The sequence below is a fragment of the Macaca nemestrina genome, chromosome 7 (assembly GCF_043159975.1).
Source record: "Macaca nemestrina isolate mMacNem1 chromosome 7, mMacNem.hap1, whole genome shotgun sequence".
Taxonomy (NCBI): domain Eukaryota; kingdom Metazoa; phylum Chordata; class Mammalia; order Primates; family Cercopithecidae; genus Macaca; species Macaca nemestrina.
This window is the reverse complement of record NC_092131.1, coordinates 6674751-6695097: the sequence shown is the minus strand read 5'-3', so window position 1 is coordinate 6695097 and position 20347 is coordinate 6674751. Positions and strand designations below refer to the sequence as shown.

The following is a 20347-nucleotide window of genomic DNA, read 5'->3' as shown; positions in this document are numbered from 1 at the left end:
TAAATATTTCTCGCTTCACCGCCAGAGGTAGCAACTCCTAAAAGATCCCCGTAAAATTAAGAAAAATTAGTGTGTAAAAATTAAGTGGTTGGGATTGTTATGGTTTTTAACTATTTCAGTTTCAGTCCTAGTTCAGAAAGATAAAGAAGTCAGCACTCTTATTCTTTGCTTATTATCTCCTGCTTTTTCTCAGTTATATATTTTAATTTTACATTATTAATATCTGCAATTTGTTCTAGAACTATAATTCTTGCACGTGTTTAGCCATAGTCCTATATTTAAATGAATTCATTTCTGACCACAAGGTTTGTTTGTTTGTTTTAACTGAGGTTTCTCCATTCTTTAGTTTTCAACTTTAATTTGTCTCTCAGTGGAATTGATCTTATTGTTTCTGTGAGAATAGCTCATAGACACTACCCTTGAGTTCTGGTGCATTTACGAATATGTATCTCTTTCTTTTATGCATAAGGGACAGCTTAGCTAGGTATAAAAGTCTCAGCCTACTTGTTTTTTCTCAGAAATTTATAGCTGTTATCCACTGTCTTTTGCATTGAGGCTTTCACTAGCTGTCTTAATGTGGCTTCTCCATGCAGCCCTTACTTACCTGGACTATTTTATGTAGTGATCTTCACAAACCTTGTTAGAAACACTTTGGGATACTATGTTCTGTGAGGTATTTCATCTTTGAGAATGTCTGACCATTGCTCTTACACCTTTTCTCATCTGTCCATTTTTTTTCATTCTGTTCTATTTGGCCTTTAAAGATATGTATTGTATAATTTCTTTCAGCTTTAGGGATACAAGCCCCTTTCTTTGTTGAATCTATTGACTCTCATGATGGTGCTTTTCTTTGTGGTTTTTGTAGCTTTGTGTTGTGAGGTTATCATCAGTTGAGCACTAAGGTGTTTCTGTTTTGTTTCAATCCCTATGTACATGAGTTTGCATTTGGTTCTGCCTGGCACCCCAAGGAATTTACCAGTTGGTGCCAGTTTTCTAACTCATTTTGTTGGCTTACGGATTCCCAGACATATGGTTGGCATAAGTCCTCACCATATCTTTGTCCTGAAGCTTTGGTATCTCACAGGAGACCTCTTTCTATCCACTCCCTAAAAATGACAAATGCTCTTATCATCCCTGGCTATTATAAAATTTTCTGGTTCCCCTTTCCATTCCTAGATCAACTTCTCCTGGACCCACGGTCATGTCTTTTTATTCTGCTTATACTTGAACTTGACTATAGACTCTTGGAGCCTCTAGCCAGCACAGCACCCCTTAGGTCCCTTAGTAGCAGGTTGCAAACATGTTGCTCTGAACTCGTTTTTTTCATTAACACCTGAGGGTTTTGCCTTTCAGTTGTATGTTTATTTGGGAATTGATTTTGGCTGTGGTTGCATTTTATCCAACACTTCTCAACATTTTTGGAGGAGAGGGTTCCTTACCAGCGCTTGTTGCTGGGATGGAGCCTTTGAGCTGAATGATGGGTGAACTTGGCATGACATTCTTGGCTCCCAGTTTCTTCCCCCTGAACTTTGTAAACTTTGCTCCATTGCTTTCTGGTATTAAACCACGGTTGTGGACAAGCTTGGGGACAGCTTCTTTCCCCTTGGATGGATGAACTTTTTTTTTTCCTGCTTAGATTTCCTGATTCTTTCTTTAGTCTTGAATATTGGTGACTTTACCGGGTTATGACTCAATCGCTATTTTTATTCATTAGTTTTTCTGAATCATAGTATGCCTTCTTGATGAGTAGATTTAATCATTCCTTTGTTTTGAGGATTTATTCATGTTATGAGCACTTTTCTACTCCAGTAGTTGGTCTTTTCTTCGGTGAAATAATCTGTTTTGTTCATTTCATTATGTGCTGGAGGAGAAGAAAGTCTGTCATCTGGCCCCTTGCTGCCATCTCTGTCTGCACATCAGTCTGTTGTCATTTGCACTGTGCATTTGTCTATTTAAAACAATCCTACCCAGATGCCTCCTCCTCAGTGTCACCTTCCACCCTGGCAGGATGCCTTATGGCAATGCCCACTTCTGAGATAGTCGTGGGAGCCAGCCCCACTGGCCAGGTATGTGAATTTTCTGTTAACAATGGAAGATTTTGAAAAACCACATATGCTGTACCATTAACCCCAAGCATACAATCTATCCTTAGGAAGACTTCCTGGAAATTATGCTCACCTTTGGGGATGAGGCCATGATTCTGAGGTCAGTGCCATGCCATGGTCTAATTAAGTTTGCATTCAATGCTATTTGTTTCTTTATGATCAATATTGTAAAGTCAATCTCTTTGTCATGGACTCAGCTTTGGAGGACTTCCTGGACACAAGGCCTGTGTAAGGAAAGGATTGTTACTGTCAGCCTCGATGCTAATGTGAGATAAGGGAATGTATCCTGCTCTGATCCAAATGCCGAGTTTCTGTGCACTTGGCCTCTCCACCATCAAGCTCCCTGGAAGTGCTTCTCAGGCGTGCACCCACCTTGGCTAAGGCGTTGAGGTCTGGGTGGCTGCAGGGTCCAGGATGGGATGGTTGAATATGGGGCGTGTGCTTTCTTTTCAACCTTCTTGCAATCAGTCTACTAACCCTCAATGTTCACTGTCTCCTAGGGGGACTTCCTGGAGGAGGCCAACTTTGGAGAAGAGGCACTGACACCGGGTCTGTGCTAGCGTGAGGTACTTGAAGATAGGTTATCCGTGTTGCCTTCGCTTTATTTGTGACGAATCATACACGGTTGACCTATTTTTCAGTACCAAATCTCGCCTTGGAGGGCTTCCTGGAGCGGAATCTCACTTCAGGGCAGGACCTTGGGGTCAGCTCCTCTCCAGGGTAAGCAAAGGGACCGTTGACCATAGCTGACCCAGCAGAGAATGTGCTTTCCTGAGGCCGTGTGCCCCGGCCCTAACCCTGTGTGTGCCCCATCCTTGGGGAGGTTTCTAGAGATGGTGCCAGCTTTGGGGAAGAAGTGGGGCTTTTCCTCTCAGAGCTACTCTGTGGTACTGGTGGAGAGGTCTTCCATGATGCCTTCAATTTATTCTTTTACCAATCCTACATAGTGGACCCTTTTGAAAGCATTAAATCTAGCCTTAAAGCACCCTCGGGTGGTGCCGAGTTTAGGAACTAGAACTGGTGTCTGAATGCCTGGATGGATAGCGACGCTGACTGTGTGCACACTCTTCTTGGTGGACCGTGCACCTGCAGGCGTCCTGCTTGCTCACCACGGCGGTTTCCTCCAAAGAGGCAGCAGCTCCCTTGTCAGCTCACTTTGTGTTTGACAAGACGCCGTCTTGCTGTCTTCCCTGCTGCCCTCTCTTCACGTATCACAGAAGGTGCTCTGCAGACCTCTCTGCTGTGGCACGTCCCTCCCTGAATGGCTTCCTACAAGAGACGCTAACTGCAAGTAAGGGATGGAGTACGGCCCGGACCACAGAGTGTGTTTCATGGGTAGTCTGTTGCCACCTTCCTGACTCTCGGAATCCCGTCCGTCCTCAGGCCTGCTGCTGGGGCGCGCTGGAAGTGAGCGCCCGAGTCAGGTACTCGAATGGAGGTTGTCCATGGTGTGTTCATTTTATTTATGATGAGTATTACATGGCCAATCTCCTTTCGGTACTCAATTCTTCTTGGGAAACGTCACGAGGGGCAAGCCCAGCCGGCACCTGCTCAGGGTAAGGAAGTGGATCACCTCCGCGGCAGGCGCTCTCTGTGTGACTTACATCACTTGGCCCAGTGTCCCGGCCATCATTAGGAGGAATTCACCGAAATGATGCTGACGTTTTAGTTGACATGGTGGTCTTCTAGTCGCGTCCTTGAAGACTCATTAGTGAATAAACCACATTTAGTCAACCTTTTTAGGTGTGAAATCATCTTGGCTGTGTGGCACACTTTAGGGAAAGGAGCTCCTGGCTGAATGGAAGACATTCACATTACCCCCTCAAATACCTTATCTTCGGGGTGACCCCTGGGAAGCAAGGGGTGGAGGGGGTCTCCTCGGCAGGGATAATTGATGTTGTTTAAAGATGCGTTTCCATGGCATGACTCGGTTATTCCTACTGTAAGATGAAAATCATTAATAGCATTTATTACTATCTTATGTTGCCAGCTGTGTGCCCTTGGAAAATCCCTTCACCTGTCAGCTCTGTGGGCCTCAGTCTCTCTCTGTAAAGCAGGGTTAACAGGGGAGTGGAATTGTGCTCTTTGTGAAGTGTCTAGACAGCATGTGGCATGTGGCTGTAGGATAAGCATTGTTTCTGAGGGGTGGTCCTTATACGAATGTTATGTCATCTGCACTTGTTGTCCTCTTGCCGCTAGAATGGAAGCTCCTTGAGGGCAGAGTCCTTGTTTGTCTTGCCTGGTGCTGTGTCCCCAGGTGTGCACAGTAGGTGTGATGCTGAATGAATGAATAGGCGACATGACCTGTTTTCTTGGTTGAATTCTCTTTGAGGCCTCCTGGAATGGAGTGCATGGAGGACAGTCACCTGAACCTGTGCTGTCCCTGTGACACAGCCCCACCCACCCTCTGAGGATGCTGCACTGGAAGAGGAGTCGCCAGCCTTCAGGTCAGGTCCTCCCTCAACCCCCTGTGTTGAGGGACCTTGGTGTCCCAGCCCCCCTAGGATAGGTGACCAAGGGCTGACTCGAGCTCGGGCTGACCCACGCTGTGTGTGCGCATGGCCTCACCCACACCGCCTGCTCCACAGCTACAGGAGCTGGTCCATGACCAACCGTGTTCCGACCACTGCCTGGGGGGGCTCCTCAGAGGTAGAGAAAGAGAGAGAGACAGAGAGAGCAAGAGGGGAGAGAGCGAGCGAGCCAGCAAGCCTGCAGCTGGAGTTAGCAGGGAGGCCCCGGAGGCAATGCCAGCTTTGGTGAAGAGGTATCTCGGTGTGTTCTTGCCTGTGCTGACGTTTGACCCTTGAGCAGAGGTTGCCCTTGGTGAATTCGCTTTATTTATGTTGAATCACACAAAGGCAACTTTTGTTTGAGTATCAAATCCTGCTTGGGATGGCTTCCGGGACCCAGTGGCAAGCTCAGGGGCATCTACGCCCCTCCCGTGAGCAAGAATGGACGGGGTAGACGTGGGTGGTCTGCCCTCTGCAGTCCTCTGCGGTGGATGAGAACAGATGTCGATCAGAGAACACAAGCTTCATTCATGATGGGGGCGGGGCCTGCGGCCCGGGGAGGATGGCGTTGGTGTCATGTCGGCTTTAGCTCTTACCCTGGACCCTCTCTCTTCACATCACTGTGTTGGCTGTGTTGATCCCGAAGACGTTTTGACCGCACCAAGTTTTTTCCGGAAGATATTTGACCTTGCGGATAAACAAAGCGCTCACCCTTGGCAGTGTCTGTGACGAGGCTGCAACCCCAGACCCCTGTCTCGCTCACAAGTGCTGTGTTTTTTTTTCTATGCCTTTCCTTGTCTCTATTTTTCTCTTTCTATCCTCCAGCCAAACATTGGTCCCAATTTTCTCCTGGGTTATGAAACAAATAGAGGCTATCAGTATCTCATCCCATTTGTATTAAATAATAGTGATAAAAATAATCAACACAAAATAAAACTAAAAGCAGCTGAAACGGCACAGCACTAAATGTGTTCAGTTGAGTACAAATTGGCAGAAGAATCCAATTTTCTTGACAACATTTCGGCTGCGACATTTGACCTGGGGAAATAGAAAGCTGCCGACGTGGCAGCCGCAGAAGGAAATTGACGGTGGCGGCGGCGATAAACAGTAATATTCTATGTAGACAAAAGCACATTGAGGAACCAAATCTTTATTCAGATTTTTAAATGGAAAAGAATTGATCCTAATGAAAATGATTTGGGGAAAATAACAAGGGAAATAAAAGAAATGCAAACAGCTCAACAGCGCAGTCAAGACAGCTAAACAGGGAATTGGATTAGCGTAATGGCATTCGCTCTGAAAAACACGTTTCTATGAAAATCAGTGTCGGTGCAATTCTTGTGAAGATGGTTACATTTGTGTATTTACAGTGGAGTTGCTGAGGTCAGTAGGAATCTAGGGTCAAAAAATGGGATACAGTCTCTTCCCTTATGCAGTTGATCTTTCCTTTCTGCCCCAAACCTTCCCGAGAGCTTCCTGGAAAGGTGTGCTGACTTCAGGTGTGACACACTGCTAAGGCGTCCTCCCGGGGATCTGGGTGCATGTTGTCCCCAGAGTATTCACTATGTAACTGACAGGCATCACCTGGTCTCCCTCCATCCCCACGGAGGGTTCTGGGTGAGACGCTGACTCGAGGGAAGCAGAAGTTCTACCATCAGTGGGGTCTGGTCTTTCAGGACAGTTGCTTCTGTGAGCCCAGGAAATCTGAGACAGCTCTCAGTTAATTTAGAAGGTTTATTTTGCCAAGGTTGAGGATACACCCATAACACAGCCTCAGGACGTCCTGTGGTCAAGGCACAGCTTGGCTTTATACATTTTAGGGAGACATGAGACATCATTCAACATACGTAAGAAGTACATTGGTTTGGCCTGCAAAGGTGGGACGACTTGAAGCGAAGGCAGGAAGAAGGAGGGAGCCTCCAGGTCACAGATGGGTGATACACAAACAATTATATTCTTTCGCATTTCTGATGAGCCTTTCCAAAGGAGGCAAATCAGATATGCATCTGTCTCAGTGAGCAGAGCGGTGACTTTGAATGGAATGAGAGGCAGGTTTATCCTGAGCAGTTTCCAGCTTGACTTTTCCTTCGTGATTTTAGGGGCCCGTGATACTTTCCTTTCACACTTCCGAGGCTGTTGCTGAACACACAGGAATCCAGGAACACTCTGAGGTTTAGTCCTTCCTCAGACTGTGCTGTTGACACCTTACATGGTTCCATGCTGGTCCCAAGGACATGCCCTTCGTTGGTGCTGAATGTCAGTTGGTCATGGAGGCTGAAAGTCATTCTGGAGTTGGTTTCCAAGGTCAGAAACCTTGCCGGGGCTGTGGAAAGAGCGCGTTGTTTGCTGGCGTTCTTTGTCTGTGACCAGCATTGCACATGGCTCTCTTTGCAGATCGAGCCCTACCTGGAGAATTTCCAGAAGCAACAGCACCCTCAAGAGGCAGCCTGCAGCCAGAGCCTTCTCCAGGGTAGGTGCCTGAGGGCCGCCCATGGGACAGGCCCGATTGTACCCATGGTGTGTGTCATCTGCTCCCCTCCTGCCGACTCCAGTGCGTTCCGGGACCACCTTGGGAGGTGATGCCTGCCCTGGGAAGGAGGTTCTGCTGCAGGTCAGTGCCCATGGCTCCTGACGGGAAGTCGTCTGTGACATCTTCTCTTTCTTTACAGCAGGCCCCGCATGGCAGGCCCCTTGCTCCACTTGTAGCAAGATGCAGAGGGCTCTCTGAGCTCATGCCAACGTCAGGGAAAGGATTCTGCTGTCGGTCCCACTCCAAAGTGCATAGAATGGGTGGTGGGCACAGAATCCGGACTCTGCTTGTGGCATCTGTCGTCCGGCCCGATGCTTGTTGGCTGCCCGCTCCAGGAGGCGCCTTCTGGGTGTTCTCTGAGGCTGGGGGAGGTTGGGTTCTGAGGTCAGGGCTGCCCTGACCCTTGTAAACGGAAGACATCTGTGACTCTCCTGCTTTCTTCTGCTGCGTTTACCCCCCAGTCCCTTATTTTTAATGTCTCACTTGCTTTCTGAGGCTAATCAGATGGTCAGCCAGCTGTTGATAACTGTGAAGTCACCCTCTGAGGGATCCTGGGGTGATGCCTCTGTGGGCTGGAGATGGTGCTGGTGAGACCGCGGGTCTGGGGTCAGCGTTGTGCCCTGTTGAGCTCCTGCCAAAGGCATACTCTGCTGGGAGGGAGGCTCTGTGCTTGTGCAGGGGTCCCTATAGGGTCACTCCCTCTCAGGGTCTGGGAATGAAAAGCGGGTGCGAGCAGCAGGGTTTCATCGTCATCTTTAGCAAGGTGCCCAAGGAAGGTTGCCGTCTTTTCAGTATAAGATCCTACCTGGGTCTTGCACTCACCTTCTGGGAAGAGTCTCCAGAGTCATTCTGGAAGGGGTTGGAATGGTTGGACTTGGCAATTGGGAACGTCCTCGGAGAGTGTGAGACTCTGGTCTCTGAATGTCCAGACCTTGTGCTGCCCTTGGGGGAGGGTCTTCCGCAATCACAGCCGCCTGCAAGCATCCTCCTTAGTTCGAGCATCTGAGCCTCTCCATGGTACTCGGGGAGAGGTTACCCGAGCAACTTTGCATCTGGACGACGAATGTTGCTCGGTGAACCCCTTTTCGGTATCAAATTCCACCAGGGAGGCCGTCTTGGAGGCTGGGGCACCTCGGGGAAGGACGCCAGCATCAGCACCATTCTGGGGTACGGGGATGGATGGTCGACCAGTTGGAAAGTAATTGTTTCTAATGTACTTCACCTGGTCCACTAGCCGTCCGTATCCGCTGCAGCCTGTGGGGCCTGCGGGCCGGGGAGCCGATCGCGCTTCAGCTCAGCGCCTTTCTGGTACTTGAAGGGAGATCGACCGTGTTATATTCGCTTTATTGACTTCGAATAATACATGGTTGATCTTTTCTCAGTATCAAATCTCACCTTGGAGGACTCGTTGGAGATGAAGCCCTTTGGAGGGTGGGAGCGGGACAGGTGCTTTGGAGTCACGGTCTCAGTGAGGGCCTGGTCACTGAGGGTGGGCCGGGCGGGGTCTCTTTCCTGTCGCTGTGTCTTCTCACCTTTGGTGTCCCATCCATCCTCAGGACAGCTTCCCGGGGGCGACGCTGGCACCACGGGACGCAGCAGCCACGTTCTTGAGCTGATGGCACTCTGGGTACCTGAGGAGAGGTTGTCTGTGATGAGTTCGCTTTTATTAATGACGAATATAACACAGATGGCCTGTTTTCAGTACCGCTACCGCCCAGTGGTGTGCGGGCGCTGTGCCTGAGTGGGCCTTTTCAGGGTATGTGAATGCATGGGCTGAGGTGACATTTGTCATCTTTTGCACTGACCCCCGCCATCGAATCATTTTGGGGGAGCTTTTGGGGGGCCATGTGGACTTTGGGGAAGATGCTGGGGTTGTGCACTGGGGTGGGGAGCGGTCATGAAGCTGATGAGCAATGGGTGACGGGGCTCAGTCTGTTTTTCATGGCCAGTGCCATCAAGGCAGAGGACTCGGGGGAGCTAGTCCTGCTGGAAGGCATCCTGCTGGAAGGCCACCCGCCCCTTGCCAGGGTGTTGGGGGCGGCTGCATGCATTCCCTGCACCCGGGCTGCCTTCTGCTCGTCCAGTGCTGTGAGAACCTGGGTGGGAGCCGGTGCCTTGGGTGGCCATGTGTGTGTGCTGCTCCCCACAGTGCCTGAGGAGAGGTGGCCTGTGTTGCATTCGCAGAAATCATGACACACAAGACACGATCAGTCTCTCTTCAGTGTCAGATCCCGCCTGCATGATTCCTGCACCTGCTGATGTCAGGGAGGGCCAGATGTGCACCCTGGGGGTCCCCAGAGGCATGGCTGGTGGCCGAGCAAGCGCTTGACTTCCACCTGCAGCCCTGTGCTGGCCTCCGCCCTGGAGGCAGGTGGCGGGTGGCGGGGCCCGTCACTGAGAAGAAGCCTCGTCCCTGGAGTCAGCGCTGCTCAGTGGTACCTGAAATAGGTTGCCTGTGAGGTGTTCACTTTCTATATGATGAATATTATACAGTCAACCTCTTTCCGATATCGAATCCCACCTTGGATGCCTTCCTCTTCGCTGCTGACTCCAGGCAGCAGCTGTCTCTGCGCTGGTTGACCCCATGGACTTTGTGTAGGACCTGTGTCACCCGGCCTGTTAATTTTCCAGCTCCACCCTGTTCTGGAGGGCTTTGGAAGTGTGACAGAATGGCATCCCCGATTCCAGTGTCAGTGGCAGCACCCGCCATGCCCTTGCTTCGGTTGGCACGTCCTCCAGGCTGGGCTGGCCTTCAGCTACCTGATGCTTATGTCATATTTGCACCCCTGGCCTGCCCAGACTACAGGCGATGACCAGAGGCCTGTTTGCAGCTGACCTGGAGACTTAGTGACTCCAGAATGTGCTGCCCATGCCCAGGGTCCAGGGCCGAAGGCAAGGAGCACCTCAGGAGTGACCCCAAAGAATGAGCTACGGCTGCCCTTTACCGCTCGTTGTTGATCAGTGAGCTCCTGGGCTCGGGAGGGCTTCGTGAGCCTGGCTCCCATCATCCCGATTGAGACATCACTGCCTTGGAAGTCGCAGCCCTGTGCCTGCCTTCCCTCTTTTGGGCTTCTCCTCAGGACCACTCCTCTCTGTGCCCAGCATGGGAGTGGGGATCCCCAGCACCGTCCCTCTGGGCTGCTGCTGCCACTCTCCCTCGGCACCCCTGTTCCCCAGCCCCTGGGCCACACCCTGCTGGAGAGGCCGGCCCCACTAGCTAGGCCCCTCTGGCCACTTGGGTCTCCCTCCAGTGCCCCCTCCCTCTGCCAGGGAGAGCATTTGCAAGTGCAGAGTCCAGCTGTTTACCTGCACTGCTCAGAGCACCTCTGCAGGCCCCTTCCCTCGGGCTTGGTGCCAAGATGATCCGAGGACTCTCCAGGCCCCCGGAGTGGCAGCCCCCCTCTTCTTTTGGAGCCACAGCCTATCCCCCATGTGTTTCCATCCTTCGTTCTGGCCCTGCACACGCCCCTCCTTCCGGAGCTGAGTCCTGGGCGGCCCTGCTCTGCCCTCGGCTACCTCCTGTCCAGGCTCCAGCCCTTCCTTCCTTAGAGGCCCACATCCTTTGCATTTTCCTTTCCCAGGGGTTCACACTTCCCAAGGGGATGGAATGTCTCTTGTTCAGCAAGGTCGTCCCTGATAACCCTGTAAAAGCAGCTCTTCCCTTGCCTCTTCCCCATCACTTTCTAACAGTTGCCCCGTTACTGTTTTCTTCCTAGCTTACAGCTCTCTGAAATTGCCTAATGTTAATGTCTACTTTCTCTGTGTCCTAGACTGTGAGATCTCTCATTGGCAGAAATTTCTCTCTCTCTCTCTCTTATCCTCTGCTGTGTCCCCAGCACTGAAACAATAGCAGAACGCGAGTGTTTGTTGACTGACTAATCGGAGTCCCCAAAGACAGGGACTGGATCAGGTGAATCCCCAGGCAGGTGCAGGGCACAAAAGCAGGCACTCAATAAGATGTGGTGATGGAGTACATGAATATGTTAATCGAGTTTTAGAAATTCTTCCCATTTGTTCAAAGCTGTTTGGTTTTCCAGCTTTTTCTGCCCTTCCAGGATGAGGCTGAGATTTGTTGCAGGAGGCACAAGTCAGCTGGGTCTGGGTTCTCTCTTCCACTTTCCAGAGGGTAGGGGCACCAAAGCCCCAGAGGAAGTGACAAGCCCTGTGTTCCCCTGCAGATGCTGACTGAGCGCGCCCCCGCCCCTCCAGCAAACACCCCAGCGTTGAGAGCCAGATGCTCTGGGGAACTCCATCTGCAACGGGCTGGAGCGTGGTGTTAGGGCTCATATTTTATGCATGGGGCTGACTAAATGGGAACATTTGGAGATGAAAATTGCTGTTAATGCATCTACACATCTTTGGAATATATTAAATGTGCGTGTGAGGGGGAGAGTGACATTAGCCTTATTTAATAGCTTCAATGTAACCATCCCCACACACCGTGACATTAACAGACACGGGCCCCCCTCCCCGAGCCTCCCAGGCCACCACTCGGGAAGAGTGCTGGGTGCATCACCCGCCACTTGAGAATTACACGTGAGTCCGGCGTCAGCCCAGCATTCGGCAGCGTGCATGTTCCCCGCCCATTTCTAACCCAAACACAGTGACCCTGTGCCAAACTCGATGCAGAATTTCATTAAAAGCAAAAATGATTGATTTATCTATTGTTTGTGCAGAAGAAAGAATAAACAAAGGACCTTTCTCATCAGATAAGCCAAACGAGAACGTGTGCCCCCCAGGTGGCCAGGATGAAGGTTTTCACGGACCCTTCAGCCAGAGGGCCAGTGACTTGTCCCATCTCCAGGGCGGTGTGTAAACCCTGCCGCCGGTCCAGGTTCACGAGGTGTGCTCCTTTCTCCAGCGCAAGGGCCCGGTTTATCCCCACTATGTCTCCTGGAGGTGGTTAGGAAATTGAACAACCTGGACCTCCGTTCCCATTTCCTTGTTGTTTTCAGCCAGAGATAAGAGGGGAAGTAATAGCTGTCCTAAAGGGGTGCTTGCCTTGGTCCTGGGCCCCATCAGCGGCTGTGAGTGGACAGTTTCTGTTCCGCAGTCGAGGAAATGGAGCACAGAGACGTTGAGTGACTCAGCCAAGGTCACCCAGCTGGAGGTGGGGCAGGGTCTGGCTCCAGGCTGTGTGCTCTTACCCTGCTTGCAAGGGCTTTAGGAATAGCCCCTGTGTCCTGGAAGACAGATTGCTCATCAAATGGGCCTCTTTTCTTGGTATTATATGGTGAAGTAGGCTCACTTTCCCCAAGACTTAGCTTGCCAGAACGTTCATGGTTTTTTTCTCTGTACCCACCCCTCGTCTCTCCAACATGGTGCCATCACCCATGAAATGGGATGCTTTCGTGCATGTCTGGCCTGGGGAGAGGGCTGCTTGCTTTGTCAGAAGACTCAAAGCATGATGGGCATCGAAAAACCAAAGACCTTTGTTGACCTGTGTTTTTCACTCTGCTTGATGGTAATTGAGGGCTGTATTCACTGCCTCGGTTGCATGGAGTGAACAAGACCTAGCGAAGATGACGGGTGCCCTGAGACCATCTGGTTGATCTCTCCTGGGCAGGACCAGGTGCTCCCCTCACTGCCCCCACCCTTGTCTGTGTACCACTACTCTGCACAAACACGGCGGCTGGTGCAGTCCTGGAGGCCCACTTAGCTCACGGTTGTCAGGGGTCCTCAAGGATTCAGAGAACCCCCAAACGTCAAGGCTGCTCCCTTCTTGTCCTGCCTCTCTGCTCACACCCTTGGACAGGTAAGAAAACCAAGGTCCACAGAGGGGAGGGTGCACTGCTGTGGCTTTTGTTCTGAACACTGTCTCCCCAACTTTGGGGTCGGGGCTCCGGGGTCAAGACCCACTTCTGATGAACAAGCAGCTTCCTTCTTTGTAAAAATTGAGGCAATCCAAACCAAGAAGGGCTGCAAAATCACCAAGTTGGGACCTCAGTACCCACGGGGCAGAGCTTTTAGAAGCCAGGGCCCTTGGCTCAGCAGTGCTGGCTCATAGTAGGTGCTTAGTTCATACCTGTCTCCTTGGATGAAATCTGACCACAGACGCCAGTGCAAAGCAGGTGCTCAACGCAGGAGGGTGTACTGAACCCGATCTCTCTATCACCAGGAGGAAGCACACAGGAGGCACGCAGAGCACGTTTGTGGAATGAATAAATAAAAACATATCTTTGAGGGAATAAAGAAGAAGAAAAACAAAGAATAATCCGGGGAAGATGGGCATAAATCTCCACCAAGTGCTGCCAAGGCTTCCCAACCGAGGCTGCTGAAAAGACCCTGTGGAGGTAGAGGGACCATTTGTCATGGATGGGAACGGGCTGGGAAGCAGGGCGTGATGGGGCCTCATTCATCATTTTCCCGTTATCCCAGCGACATGCAGGGGAGCAGGTACAGCACCCGTCTTTGCAGCTGCGCTGCCTGCCCAAAGGCTCTAGGTCCTGGGTGGAGTGAGTGCCAGGCTGGGGACTGGGAATGGAAAGGACCCCAAGGAAGGACAAGCTGAGCTCTGGGAGGCCACCTCCTCCAGGAAGCCTTTCCTGATTCATCCTTCACAGGCACAGAGTCTCAATTTGCAGTCAGATATCCATTGCTCTGATTCTTAGATCAGCAAGTATCTCCCTACCCAGACTGCAGACTCTGCTGGGGCCGGGGCTGTTTCTGACTTGTGCACAATGGCATCCCTGTACCTAGTACAGGACTGAGTCCAGAGAAAGTGCTCTGTGATGCTTGTTGGCCTTATCTCCCCTTTGTGGGCAGCACTGGAGAGGGCACCCGGCAGGTCCTCAGGGTGTGGACCTCAGGGTGTGGACCAGAGCCTGTGGTTGATCCAGACCATGAACCAAGGCCTGGGGCGGGGGTGGCCACATCAGGCCACTTCTGCCAGGAGAGATGTGGCTGTGAGCTGGGAAGCCTGGCCTGCCCCCGGAGGCATTCGTTGGGTTTGCATCCGTCAGAAGGTCTACTGGTTGCCTCTATTTGGGTCTGGAGCAGGGATGGGATTTTTCCAAGGTACATGGGGTCTAGGGGAGACCCAGGCCCACTATTAGGGTCGGTCTCGAGAAGGCAGAGATAAGGCCACCACTTTATTTGGTGTAGCTCCTGGCTCCATCGGTGTGTGTTGAGTGAATGAATGAACCAGGACTCTTGATTCCTGCCCAGAGCCCCCTCCACACCCCACACAGCCTTGCTCCAAGGAGAAGGGGTCAAAGCCAACTGAACAGTGCTACAGTGTGGGCAGCCTTGAACAGGCTTGGCCCTTGGCGATGAGATAGGCAGACAGGCCCCTGTGCAAGGGAGCTAGCTTGCAGGGTCCTAGAGGCCAAAGGCATGGTCTTGGGGCCAGAGGCTGCTGAGAAGGTGCACAGAGCCTGGGTGCAGGAAGCCATCCAGGATGCTGCTTCCCGCCATCTGTGAGAGCTTCGTTTTCTCTAACACTCAAAAATAGATGTTTCTGTTATGCTCTCTCGTTGGCAGGGGAGCGGCGGGGCCTGCCAAGGCCTGGGGGAGCCCGCCAGCCTGCTGAGTTTTACTGTACAAACAGTTGGGGAGGGGGGGCTGTCTCTGTTAACTTGAAATTCCCCGATCAGTAAACATGCCAATTTAAAGTGTAATTAACTCAGGCCGGAAAAAATTCAGATTTGGACTGCTTTTCACAGTTGAGGTTGTTTTTCTTTTATTTATTTATCTCTTTCCGGGTGTGGTGGTATCTGTGGCTGGTTTTAGCCAGGAAAAATAGAAGGGGGACCGGGTGGGGAGGGGGCTGGTTGGGAGAGGAAAGACTGGAAGGAAAGGAAGAGAAAGGGGTGGGTGGCCTGTCACCCAGCAGCCAGGTGTCTATAGGGTTTCTGTCCTGGGAAGGGGCTGGCAGGGTGATACCCGCCTGCAGAGAGGGGGTCATTCTGTGAGGCTGGGCTGCAGACCCAGCCAATGAAATGAAATGGATGAAATCTGTCAGCAGAACAGGTGATTCAGAAATGATGGGGCACCGTGGAGAGACCCCAGGAAAACACCCAGTGCTGCTTCTGACACTCTCTCTCCGTCTCCCCTATCTCCAGAGTCTCAGTCCCCGCTTTGCCACCATCTCCTCCTCCGATCTCCTTTCCTGCTTCAAAAGACTCCAGAATCTTCCTGGTTCTCAGAGAAGGCTGAATCCACCTATGACCTAGTGGGTGCATCCTGTGCCAAAATTGTTTACCTTCTGGTCCCCGGAGCCACGGGTCACGACCTGGTCCTCACATAGGCCCGCTCCTCAGCAGCCCCCACCTTGCTGGGGAAGAAGGAGAGCCCTGGGGGTGTGGAGAAGCCCCTGCATCCCTCACATCTTACAGAATCTCGATTGAGTCCCTGGGGACACATCCCTCAGCAGGACAGGAACAGTCTTTGCCGCGGCATGGGGAGGGCTGTGCTGGGGACGAGCGCCCAGCGGCCGTGGACTAAGTGAAGGAGCAGATGACCATGCTCTTCTCCCAGCTGGATGGCGAGGCCGGGCAGGAACGGCAGAAGTTTTTCTCTTCGTTTTCCAACACTTTGCTGTCGAGCTATTTGAATAATAAATACACATTATAAAAATGTAAATATGTTTGTGTGTCTGTATGTTCGGAGATGATGTTTGTTAAGCGGGAGGTTTAACAACGGAGGCCATCTGCCTTCAGCAGGGATTCACACAGAATGTCACTGGCCTTCGCCCAACAAGCCTTTGCAGGGAGCAGCCTCCTGAAGTCGGGGCTCAATCCTGGGCCCCCTCCACCGCATGTGAGCCCCCCGTTCCAAGGCAGGAGCCAGGGCAACAAAAAGACATGCTGCTTCATCAATCCGAGGCCTCAAACGGCTCCCCCAGCCCCACTGCCTGCTCATTCCAGGCCTGGGGCTGGCAGCCTGGGCCCCATGAGGGGGCAGAGGCCAGAGCCCAGGGGCAGAGCCCGTGCCCACGCCTCGGTGCTGCCAGCCTCCGCTTGGTCACGACACAGCCAGGCTGACTCAGACGCAGCCCCGAGCGGGAGCCTCATAAATGACATCATTACCTATGAAACCTGCCGCGTAGCGCACTAGCAGGGAAGGACGCACTCTGGCCGCCGGTGACTCACACTTTTCCCCAGAGCCTCCCAGCTCCATTGCCTGTGTCTGGGCTGGCTGGGCAGGGGGAGGGGGAGCCCACCTCGGCCTCACTCCCCCACTGTGCTGCAAATGCAAAAGCAGTCGGCCAGGCAGCCACCGTCCTGCTGAGGGCTGTGTGGGGGCGGGGTGGGGGGCCATGTCTCCCTGCTGAGGGCTGTGGGGGGGCGGGGTGGGGGCCATGTCTCCCTGCTGAGGGCTGGGGCGGGCGCGGGGTGGGGGGGGCATGTCTCCCTGCTGAGGGCTGTGTGCGGGGGCGGGGGGGGGGTGCAGGGAGACCATATTTCCGGCCTCCCTCTGCAGCCCCAGTGGTGCTCCAGAGGGACTGTCAGTTGCCTATGACAGGGAGGAAACTGAGGGCTAAAGAGGCCCCATGCTTGGCCTCATACATCCCATTGGGGGGGGGGTGGCTTCGGCTCATGCTGGGAACCCTCAGGGAGACCCTTGGGCGAGCTCAGCCGCTGGGCAGAGCCGCAAAACCTCTGGCTATTCCTGCTGGACCTGAGACCCCAGCTTCTCCTGAGCTCCTCTGGTGCAGCAAACTCCTGCTGACAAACACGTCTACTCTTGAAAGTGGTGGCCTTGCCAACCCAAGAGGTCCCCACCAAGTGGGGGGCACTGTAGGGGAATGCTAGTTTTCTTTTTTCTTCAATTAAAAAAAAGTAAAGCAAATAAAATGGGACCTGTTTGGTATGGCCTTCAGAGTCGGAGGACTTGGGTTAAGATCCAGCCTTTGTCATTTTCTGGTGCTGTGGCTTTCTTGTCTCTGGCCTCCACCTCCTACGCAGGATGAGAGTAAAATGCCTGTTAGGTTCACATTAAACTGGGGCTCCCCGTCAATGATCCATGGCTGGGGAGGACTCCCACCAATCCTAAGGTGCACCTGCAGCCCAGACCTCACTCTGGCTGACCTGATGGTCTAGCCCCCCACACACTGCTGGCTCTGGGGCTGTGCCCTCCTGGTACGCCCCAGCACCTGATGGCATTCCCCAAACAGAACAAGAACCACAAGCAGCAACTGCCTGTTTTTGCTCTTAGGAAGCTCAGAGCAGCATCCTATGCCAAAATCACTCTAGTCCCCAGAGCCACAGGTCACGAGCTGGTCCTCAGCCAGACCCACTCCTCAGCGGCCTCCATCCTTGACCCTGGTTTCCTGGGGACTCTGCTCCACTGACTTCTGAGCTGTGGGAGCTGCAAGGGAGAGGGGTGGGCCACAGACTTGATGGGAAGGTACAGAGGTAGAAATTCAAGTCAGGGCCACAGAGCTGTGTTCAAAGCTGGGAACATGACCTGAGCTCGGCACAGAGCCAGGCGCCTGGGAGGAGCGGAGAGGGAGAATTGGAGGGCACTGGGATTGGTAATCCTCAAGGCATCTTAGGCAAATGAGCTCGGGGTCACAGGGCAGGATACACAGGACTGAGGAACACTGGCCAACCATCAGTACTGTGACCCAGGCTGGCTTGGGGTACAGTGGGGGATCCCAGGACTGGCAGGCCCCACAGAGCAGCCTTCCCTGAGTTTGAGCCGAAAATCCCAGCAAAGGGCTTTGTGGCCCGATGCCACTTTCACCCTGGTAGCTCCACCCCGTTTCCCCCTTTGCCACCAATTCGCAGCTCTCCTGCGAGTCCACAACCCATGCCATGACTTTCAATGGGTTAAGGAATGTGCACATCTCTAAATGACCACACGTGCCCCGTCATGTGCATGTGCACACACACTGACATGCATTTGAGGAACGGGAGCATTCTGTGAGCCTGAGCCAAGGTCAGGGACCCTAGATGGGGTAGGAAAGAGTCAAGGTAGTTGGGCAGCAGAAGCATGTGCTGGTAGGGATGGCATGGAGCCCTGAACGTTGGTGGTGGGTGAGTGCTGTATCAGGACCTGGGCTAGAAGAAAGGCTTGCAGTCAGAGTGGACCCAGTTCTCTTTGAAGCATAGCTTTCTTCTGGTTCTTTCTAAGATCAAAGCAACTGACACCTGTGCAGCTGTCCCTGGGTCACTTTGTCTGATGTCACACAGCCTCAGGACTCTCTCTCTGTCCCAGTCACTACTGAAGCTGACCCCACCTCTCCCCCAGTGATGAGGCCTCTCTTCCCACAGATGGGGGATTTCTCACTCACATCCAGACCCCTCCTGGCCACACTCATTTTCTTCTTGGGGCACAGGGGGTACCACCCCTGGTCTGGGGACTGGTCGGCTGGCCGCACCCCCTCTTTGGTGGGTAGCAGAGAAAGTGACACTTCTGACTAAAAAGGCAGGAGTCACACTGCCCAAGAATTGAGTGGAGTTTCTTGCACAGAAAGAGAGTTTGTCTTCCAAAAGACAAAGAAGTTTCCAAGCCTCAGGAAGGGACGCCGAAAAGTCAGTGGATTGAAGCTGGCCGGGTTTCACCCCCAACTTGGGCACTAACCCTGAGAATGGGGATGGGGGCAAAGGTGGCATCAACGCTGCCAGAACCTCATGCTCCAACACACAGGAGCCACTGGCCCAGCTCGCCCATGCCTGTGACCTTGGGACCATCACTTGAACCTTCTGGGCTTCTGTGTCTTCATAATAGGACCTGGGTTCTTGAGAGAGAGACACCAAAGCGTGCCCAGAACAGAGTCCAGCAGCCCACTGGTCCCCCGTCACCCCAGGCCTCTCTGTCAACCTTCTCTGTCTCTCCCACTTCAGCCTCATACCTGGTTTAGACCCTGGGGGATGCTGGGTGCACGGAACAGACCACTTGCGCTTGGACCATGGTTGCTGGGCACTGGCCTCTTCCCTAACGAGGGAGGAGTGAGCAGAGCCCTCAGAGGGGCCATTGGCAGTCCCCGGGTCAGGGCCTGAGTCCCAGGAAGTGGGGCTCCTGCCGCCTCCCTACAGGGTCCTGGCTGTGTCAGGTGGGGCTGTTGTTCCTCTCCTGTCTGTTGTCATCTTCCCTTTGCCATTTCCCTCGCAGTGCTGACATTTTCCTGGTGGGTCCAAGAGGAAGGAAGGTGGACAGACTGCACAGACAGACCCAGTGAGTGAGCAAGCCCGGCCTTTACTAAGGCTGCCTCGAGCTTGCAGTGAGCCAAGATCACGCTACGGCACTCCAGCCTGGGCAACACAGCCAGACTCCGTCTCAAAAAAAAAAAAGGCTGCCTCTTCCCCAGGCTTGGGGAAAAGAACGGGTGCAGATCACCCCTTCCACGGAGAGGTAACTTCATGGGCTCCCCCCAGAAAACCCCAAAACCTGGAACTGCTGCGGGGTTGTCACCTACCCTGCCTGTGCCCGGCACAGAGCGGCCTCCGACGGTCGCCTAAAAGGGGGGCAGCAGTCCTGTTTGTCTCCAACATCCTCCCTCTCCAGGATTCTCGGAGCACTTGTGATGGCAGCAAACTGAGTCTCAGCGAGGGGTTCGCTGGCTTTCCACGGCTCCCGGCACTTTGTAACCCATAACGAGAGGAGGACCGTGAGGATGTATTCATATTTCACGAATTCAGCTTCTATTTAACTAAGTTTCCGAGCACCCGCGCTCTGAACTGTGTGACCCCACAGAGAGACCACCGCCTCCTGGCAACTGCCTGGCAGGGCATCAGGCTGCAGAGACAAAGGAATGGGACCTTTAGAGGCCTGGGCCAGTTACTGGCACTGGGCGCCCACCTCCGGGTAGGGGAAAATGCCGTGTGCCCAGTGCAGCCCCAAGATGCTTCCTGGCCAGAAGGACCCTGTTTGCCAAGGCCTTTTCACCTCTTATCTCCCCCAATGCCCTTTCTTGGCAGTCAGCCAGTGGTTCCACCTTTCCCCTTTTCAGCCAAAAAAAAAAAAAAAAAAAAGGTAAACGCAGGCCAGAGAAGCCACCTGCCTGCGGTCCCACAGCTCAAGGTGGAGGTGAAGGGGGTGCTGCCACTCTAGCACTGGGCGCCCCCACCCGAGTGCCCGGCTCCTGAGAACAGAGCCAGGAGCCAGAAGAAATTCACCCTTGGGGCCAGGCTGGGTGGACATGGAGAGGGGGTGGAGGAACGCAGGCGGGAGGTACTGAAGGCTGCAGGGGTGAAGGGGGGTTGGGGGCCCCCAGGGGTCCCTGCCCTGTGGTTCTTCGGGCTTCATAGATTGGA

General features: G+C 53.1%; 1 long non-coding RNA gene across 1 annotated transcript; it reads left to right on the top strand.

Moving 5' to 3' along the window:
• The first annotated feature begins 3606 nt into the window (after positions 1-3606).
• Positions 3607-15567, top strand: LOC105467406 (uncharacterized). The gene is made up of 3 exons (XR_978809.2): positions 3607-6919; positions 7010-13438; positions 15209-15567. It is a non-coding gene; the product is annotated as an uncharacterized lncRNA (long non-coding RNA).
• Positions 15568-20347: the final 4780 nt, after the last annotated feature.